Genomic DNA, 8,915 nt, shown 5'->3' on the forward strand with positions numbered 1-8,915 from the left:
TCAGGGGAGACACGAGAAATACAACTGTCAGTTGATATACAACGAAGAGATGTAGCTAGGACGCCATTTGGTAAACATGCAATTGTCCAAGATGTCTTGGACAAATGCATGTTTACCAAATGGCGTCTTAGCTACGTCTCTTTATTGTATATCAACTGACTTATATTTCTCTCGTGTCTAGGGGCCCTTGATGATGTGATTATTACACGAAAGTGCACTTGGGAACTTATCATATTTAATTTTTCCCGTGGACTCGTAGGAATATCTTGATCATGCGCAAAATTGTGATCTTTTCAAATATATATATAGAGTTGGGGTGAGAGAGTATCATTAAATTTTAGTGAGAATAAAAAGATGTTCTGGAAGGAGGTAAATAAAGTGCGTAAGACAAGGGAGCAAATGGGAACTTCAGTGAAGGGCGCAAATGGGGAGGTGATAACAAGTAGTGGTGATGTGAGAAGGAGATGGAGTGAGTATTTTGAAGGTTTGCTGAATGTGTTTGATGATAGAGTGGCAGATATAGGGTGTTTTGGTCGAGGTGGTGTGCAAAGTGAGAGGGTTAGGGAAAATGATTTGGTAAACAGAGAAGAGGTAGTGAAAGCTTTGCGGAAGATGAAAGCCGGCAAGGCAGCAGGTTTGGATGGTATTGCAGTGGAATTTATTAAAAAAAGGGGGTGACTGTATTGTTGACTGGTTGGTAAGGTTATTTAATGTATGTATGACTCATGGTGAGGTGCCTGAGGATTGGCGGAATGCGTGCATAGTGCCATTGTACAAAGGCAAAGGGGATAAGAGTGAGTGCTCAAATTACAGAGGTATAAGTTTGTTGAGTATTCCTGGTAAATTATATGGGAGGGTATTGATTGAGAGGGTGAAGGCATGTACAGAGCATCAGATTGGGGAAGAGCAGTGTGGTTTCAGAAGTGGTAGAGGATGTGTGGATCAGGTGTTTGCTTTGAAGAATGTATGTGAGAAATACTTAGAAAAGCAAATGGATTTGTATGTAGCATTTATGGATCTGGAGAAGGCATATGATAGAGTTGATAGAGATGCTCTGTGGAAGGTATTAAGAATATATGGTGTGGGAGGAAAGTTGTTAGAAGCAGTGAAAAGTTTTTATCGAGGATGTAAGGCATGTGTACGTGTAGGAAGAGAGGGAAGTGATTGGTTCTCAGTGAATGTAGGTTTGCGGCAGGGGTGTGTGATGTCTCCATGGTTGTTTAATTTGTTTATGGATGGGGTGGTTAGGGAGGTGAATGCAAGAGTTTTGGAAAGAGGGGCAAGTATGAAGTCTGTTGGGGATGAGAGAGCTTGGGAAGTGAGTCAGTTGTTGTTCGCTGATGATACAGCGCTGGTGGCTGATTCATGTGAGAAACTGCAGAAGCTGGTGACTGAGTTTGGTAAAGTGTGTGGAAGAAGAAAGTTAAGAGTAAATGTGAATAAGAGCAAGGTTATTAGGTACAGTAGGGTTGAGGGTCAAGTCAATTGGGAGGTGAGTTTGAATGGAGAAAAACTGGAGGAAGTGAAGTGTTTTAGATATCTGGGAGTGGATCTGGCAGCGGATGGAACCATGGAAGCGGAAGTGGATCATAGGGTGGGGGAGGGGGCGAAAATTCTGGGGGCCTTGAAGAATGTGTGGAAGTCGAGAACATTATCTCGGAAAACAAAAATGGGTATATTTGAAGGAATAGTGGTTCCAACGATGTTGCATGGTTGCGAGGCGTGGGCTACGGATAGAGTTGTGCGCAGGAGGATGGATGTGCTGGAAATGAGATGTTTGAGGACAATGTGTGGTGTGAGGTGGTTTGATCGAGTAAGTAACGTAAGGGTAAGAGAGATGTGTGGAAATAAAAAGAGGGTGGTTGAGAGAGCAGAAGAGGGTGTTTTGAAATGGTTTGGCCACATGGAGAGAATGAGTGAGGAAAGATTGACCAAGAGGATATATGTGTCGGAGGTGGAGGGAACGAGGAGAAGAGGGAGACCAAATTGGAGGTGGAAAGATGGAGTGAAAAAGATTTTGTGTGATCGGGGCCTGAACATGCAGGAGGGTGAAAGGAGGGCAAGGAATAGAGTGAATTGGAGCGATGTGGTATACCGGGGTTGACGTGCTGTCAGTGGATTGAATCAAGGCATGTGAAGCGTCTGGGGTAAACCATGGAAAGCTGTGTAGGTATGTATATTTGCGTGTGTGAACGTATGTATATACATGTGTATGGGGGGGGTTGGGCCATTTCTTTCGTCTGTTTCCTTGCGCTACCTCGCAAACGCGGGAGACAGTGACAAAGTATAAAAAAAAAAAAATATATATATATATATATATATATATATATATATATATATATATATATATATATATACCTTCCTTCTTTTGGAAAATTAAAAAAAGAAAAAAAGAAATGAGAGGGGAGGATTTCCAGCCCCCTCAAAGGTCCAGTCCTCTGTTCTTAATGCTACCTCGCTAATGCGGGAAATGGCAAATAGTATGAAAGAAAAGAAAGAATATATGTGCATGTGTGTGTGTGTATATATATATATATATATATATATATATATATATATATATATATATATATATATATGTTTTGCTTTACTTTGAAAAATGTATGCAAAAAATAGAAAAACAGATGGATTTGGATGTAGCATTTATGGATCTGGAGAAAGCATATGATAAAGTGGATAGAGATGCTTTGTGGAAGGTATTAAGAGTATATGGTGTGGGAAGTAAGTTGCTAGAAGTAGTGAAAAGTTTCTATCAAGGATGTAAGGTATGTGTACTAGTAGGAAGAGAGGAAAGTGATTGGTTCTTAGTGAATGTCGGTTTGTGGCAGGGGTGCATGATGTCGATGGGGTTGTTAGGGAGGTGAATGCAAGAATTTTGGAGAGAGGGGCAAGTATGCAGTCTGTTGTGGATGAGAAGGCTTGGGAAGTGAGTCAGTTGTTGTGGATGAGAAGGCTTGGGAAGTGAGTCAGTTGTTGTTCGATGATACAGCACTGGTGGTCGATTCGTGTGAGAAACTACAAAAGTTGGTGACTGAGTTTGGTAAAGTGTGTGAAAGAAGAAAGTTGAGAGTAAATGTGAATAAGAGCAAAGTTATAAGGTTCTGTAGGGTTGAGGGACAAGTTAATTGGGAGGTAAGTTTGAATGGAGAAAGACTGGAGGAAGTGAAGTGTTTTAGATGTCTGGGTGTGGATTTAGCAGCAGATGGAACCATGGAAGTGGAAGTGAGTGACCGGGTGGGGGTGGGGACGAAGGTTCTGGGAGCGTTGAAGAATGTGTGGAAGGCGAGAACATTATCTTACAGAGCAAAAATGGGCATGTATGGAGGAATAGTGGTTCCAACAATGTTATATGGTTGCGAGGCATGGGCTATAGATAGGTTTGTGCAGAGGAGGGTGGATGTGTTGGAAGTGAAATGTTTGAGGACAATTTGTGGTGTGAGGTGGTTTGATAAACTAAGTAATGAAAAGGTAAGAGAGACTTGTGGCAGTAAAAAGAGTGTGGTTGAGAGAACAGATAAGGGTGTATTGAAATGTTTTGGTCATATGGAGAGAATGAGTGGGGAAAGATTAACAAAGAGGATATATGTGACAGAGGTGGAGGGTACGAGGAGAAATAGAAGACCAAATTGAAAGTGGAAGGATGGAGTGAAAAATATTTTGAGCAATATATATATCATACTTTGTTGCTGTCTCCCATGTTAGCGAGATAGCACAAGGAAACAGATGAAAGAATGGCCCAACTCACCCACATACACGTCCACACACATATACATATCTATACATTTCAACGTATACATACATATACATACAGAGACATATACCTATATACACATGTACATAATTCATACTTGCTGCCTTTATTCGTTCCCGTTGCCACCCGCCACACATGAAATGACACCCCTCCCCCCGCACGCGCGAGGTAGTGCTAGGAAAAGACAACAAAGGCCACATTTGTCCACACTCAGTCTGTAGCTGTCATGTATAATGTGCCAAAACCACAGCTCCCTTTCCACATCTAGGCCCCACAAAACTTTCCAAGGTTTACACTAGACGCTTCACATGCCCTGGTTCAATCCATTGACAGCATGTCAACCCTGGTTTACCACATCATTCCAATTCACTCTATTCCTTGCACGCCTTTAACCCTCCTGCATGTTCAGGCTGCGATCGCTCGAAATTTTTTCATACTATTTGCCATTTCTCGCTCCAGCGAGGTAGCGTTAAGAATAGAGGACTGAGCCTTTGAGGGAAATCCTCACTTGGTCCCCTTCTCTGTCCCTTCTTTTTGAAAATTAAAAACGAGAGGGAAGGATTTCAAGCCCCCCCCCCCACTCCCTCCCCTTTTGGTTGTCTACATGACACACAGGGAATATGTGGGAAGTATTCTTTCTCCCCAATATGTATACATGTATATGTATATGATGTGGGAGACAGCGACAAAGTATAATAAATATAAATAGATGAATGAAGATTTTGAGCGATCTGGGTCAGGACATACAGGAAGGCGAGAGGTGTGCAAGGAATAGAATGAACTAGAACAATGTGGTATACCGGGGTGGACGTGCTGTCAATGGACTGAACCAGGGCATGTGAAGTGTCTAGGGTATCCATGGAAAGGTCTTTAGGGCCTGGATGTGGATAGGGAGCTGTGGTCTCGGTGCATTACACATGACAGCTAGAGACTGTGTGTGAACGAATGTGGCCTTTGTTGTCTTTCCCTAGAAGTGTTGTGCATGCGTGGGGGGAGGGGGGTGCCATTTCATGTGTGGCAAGGTGGCAATGGGAATGAATAAAGGCAGACAGTGTGAATTGTGTGCATGGGTATATATGTATGTGTCTGTGTGTGTATATATATGTGTACATTGAGATGTATAGGTAGGTATATTTGGGTGTGTGGACGTGTATGTATATACATGTGTATGGGGGTGGGTTGGGCCATTTCTTTCGTCTGTTTCCTTGCGCTACCTCACAAACGCAAAAGACAGCGACAAAGCAAATTAAATGAATATAAATATATATATATATTATTTTTTATATATATATATATATATATATATATATATATATATATATGAATATTAATAATGTGTGTGTGTGTCTTAGAAATTATAACAATTGATTGCGTGATCAAGTAAATTCCTTCTAATCAACGGGCAAATGAAACACAATTTGTTCCCAAGTGCACTTTTGTGTATTGAAAAGCATTGGGAGATACAAGAATGAAATGCAAGTCAGATAATATACAAGGAAGAGACATAGCTAGGACACCAATTGGTAAATAAATGACTATCCGAATGGTGGTCGGGTGTGTTCAAGTCTGGCAACATGCACATCATAAAATCACATTTTTACATGCATGTTGCCAGACTTGAGTGCACCCAACCTCCATTCGTGTAGTCACTTGTTTACCAAATGGTGTCCTAGCTATGTCTCTTCCTTGTATATGAACATATTTCCTTCTTGTATCTCACCTGATGCTGTGATCAATACACAAAAGTTCGTGTTTAATTCCTTCCATGGATTAGAAGGAATATATATATATATATATATATATATATATATATATATATATATATATATATATATATAGATAGATAGATAGATAGATATAAGATTGCTAATAATGATTTCTGGGAAGTAGTAAATTTTGTTTGAGGGAACTGTGAAGAGGAATTATGATAAGTATTTCAATATGCTTTATAATGCAAATTATACACAGTAATATATATATATATATATATATATATATATATATATATATATATATAAAATTGCATGTTATGCTGGAAGTCCAGCAACACTTGTATGGATACAAAAGAATGATGTGGTACATATGTTTGTACAGAGTGGTGTAGCTTTTTAAAATGTTGTAGCCTTATGCAGTGGTTTATCCTTGTTACCAGCTGAGGGTGTGGGTGGACTTCTTGCCGGGTTTAACCAACGTGGAATATTGAAAACTCAATGATTTGTGGAATGACAAGTTTAAGAAATTCTCGTTTTTGTATTCCATAGTTAAGGAATTCTTGCTTTTGTGAACCGAGTGTTCGAATCGCTTAACAGACTTTAGTGAGGCGTCAGAAGCTACTTACAAAATAGAGTTGTCTTCTTTTGTGCACTGTGCTGAGGTGGTAGGTGAAGTCTGTGATATGTATCCTTATGTAATGAAGGGTTTCTGTTTAAATAAACTTGCTATCAACTGAACATGGTAATTTCTTTACAGAACCAGATGAAACCAGATTTAGATTCTTTTTTTCTTCAGTCCAGTAACTAAATTCAAGATCCAGGCTGTGTATGCAAAATATTTAAACCTGTACACCACATTTACATCAAATCAGGAATCATCCCTTTACAAGGTACCCAGAAATACATCTTTTGTCAGCATTTATACTGTTGATTGATTAATATGACATTCTGTATCAAGGCAAAGGTATTTGTGTTACAGATTGAATTTCTCCTTGTAGCAGTTAACTATTCCAATCACATCTTCATGGCCCAACACGTCCCTGTGTGTAGAAAATTTTAGTGAATAGTTCTGATATTTAGACACTAAATAGTGTGTTTAATTTAGAAGTAGAAAACATACTGATCATTAGGATAAGATTTTACTGACATCCACAAGGAACTATTAGAGTTGCTTTTGCCAATGCCTTCATTCCTGTTGCATTTTTCTGTTGTACCCCTTCTATTTTATTTTGCTCTTAATACACAATTAGGACAGTGTAAGTATTATTGTGCATGAATTATTTCATTTGATTTTTTATTATAAAAGTATTGATGATAAGCATAACCTTACAGTGACCAGATATTTTTGAGAAATATGTCTTACATTGTTACATTCCTTTTTCATTGCTTGTTTTAGTGCATAGAGAAACAGTGAACAGTGGATTTTTTATGGAATTATAGTAATGACTTCTCTTCAGCATTCAGGTCTACCAGTTCATTGTTAAAAATTTCTGAAGGTAACCTTCCGCTGAATCTCAGCATTAGAACATTCATTATTGGAACAGTTGTGTGAGTTGGAAGGAGGTGGTAGTCCATGTCTTCTGCTCTGCCACACATTTCACTTTGCACTAGTGTTCAGTTGATTGGCCATGGTTTTCAGTATTCTCAGTTTCTTTTTCACTGCTGTCTGTTTTTATTCGTCAGGAAGATTACTAATTTGCTATGAATCAGTATGCATTGATTCCCAGTGATGAAGCGGTATCTTGTTCTGGAGGTGCAGTGTTGTACTTTTCATTAATCCATAATCCAATGAACACTGATTAGCAGAGAGACACTGAATATGTATAGTGTATCCTGCTGAACTTGGACTATGTGGTGTGCTTGGGTGTCGAGACTGTGGACGCATTCTGAGCTTTGAGAAACCTACATTTTCCTAAACTCATACTTAGACTATTTCCTCCCACATGCTGATTAATTGGTCTGGGTTTGGGATGTATTCTGAGTTTAAGAAGAAAATTGTACTCTGTTGATTGCAATGTTGAAACAAAATGGATATAACCCAGACATAACTAGATACTGGCAGCTTTTCAATATGTTTGGGTTAAGAAGAATCTGGCATTTGTTTTCTGGTTATGAAAGGATACTGTAGGGACTTACCATATGATAGGACTGCGTGGTGTATAACCAAGTGAGTTATGTCGCCTTTTGATGCAGTTGCTGAGGGTATGGGTGAGCAGCAGGGAGTTTAAAAAGATATTTGAATATATGTGTGGCATGTTCACAGCATGTGGATGAATAGCTGAAGGTGTTTACCACAAATCTCTCTAATGCATAGATAAACCTGCTGTAGTATAGTCACTAGAGAAACTGATTCGTCTGAATCCATCCAATAATGAAAACATTTTATTTTGATAAAATATGAGTAATACAGCTTAATTATACATACAAAGGCAAAGGGGATAAAGGTGAGTGTTCAAATTACAGAGGTAAAAGTTTGTTGAGTATTCCTGGGAAATTATATGGGAGGGTATTGATTGAGAGGGTAAAGGCATGTACAGAGTGTCAGATTGGGGAAGAGCAGTGTGGTTTTAGAAGTGGTAGAGGATGTGTGGATCAGGTGTTTGCTTTGAAAAATGTATGTGAGAAATACTTAGAAAAAGATGGATTTGTATGTAGCATTTATGGATCTGGAGAAGGTATATGATAGGGTTGATAGAGATGCTTTGTATTGAGAGTAAAAAGTGTGGGAGGTAAGTTGCTGGAAGTAGTGAAAAGTTTTTACCAAGGATGTAAGGTATTTGTACGAGTAGGAAGAGAGGAAAGTGATAGGTTCCCAGTGAATGTTGGTTTGTGGCAGGGGTGCGTGGTCTCCATGGTTGTTTAATTTGTTTATGGATGGGGTTGTTAGGGAGGTGAATGCAAGAGTTTTGGAGAGAGGGGCAGGTATGCAGTCTGTTGTGGATGAGAGGGCTTGGGAAGTGAGTTGGTTGATCACTGATGATACAGCGCTAGTGGTTGATTCGGGTGAGAAACTGCAGAAGTAGGTGACTGAGTTTGGTAAAGTGTGTGAAAGAAGAAAGCTGAGAGTAAATGTGAATAAGAGCCAAGGTTATTAGGTTCATTAGGGTTGAGGGACAAGTTAATTGGGAGGTAAGTTTGAACGGAGAAAAACTGGAGGAAGTGCAAGATGTTTTAGACATCTGGGAGTGGATTTAGCAGCGGATGGAACCACGGAAGCGGAAGTGGGTCACAGGGTGGGGGAGGGGGCGAAGGTTCTTGGAGTGTTGTAGAACGTGTGGAAGGCGAGAACTTTATCTTGGAGAGCAAAAATGGGTATGTTTGAAGAAATAGTGATTCCAACAGTGTTATATGGTTGTGAGGCATGGGCAGTAAATAGGTTTTTGCAGAGGAGAGTGGATGTGTTGGAAATGGAATGTTTGAGGACACTATGTGGTATGAGGTGGTTTGCTCAA

The sequence above is a fragment of the Panulirus ornatus genome, chromosome 61 (assembly GCF_036320965.1).
Source record: "Panulirus ornatus isolate Po-2019 chromosome 61, ASM3632096v1, whole genome shotgun sequence".
NCBI classification, from domain to species: Eukaryota; Metazoa; Arthropoda; class Malacostraca; order Decapoda; family Palinuridae; genus Panulirus; species Panulirus ornatus.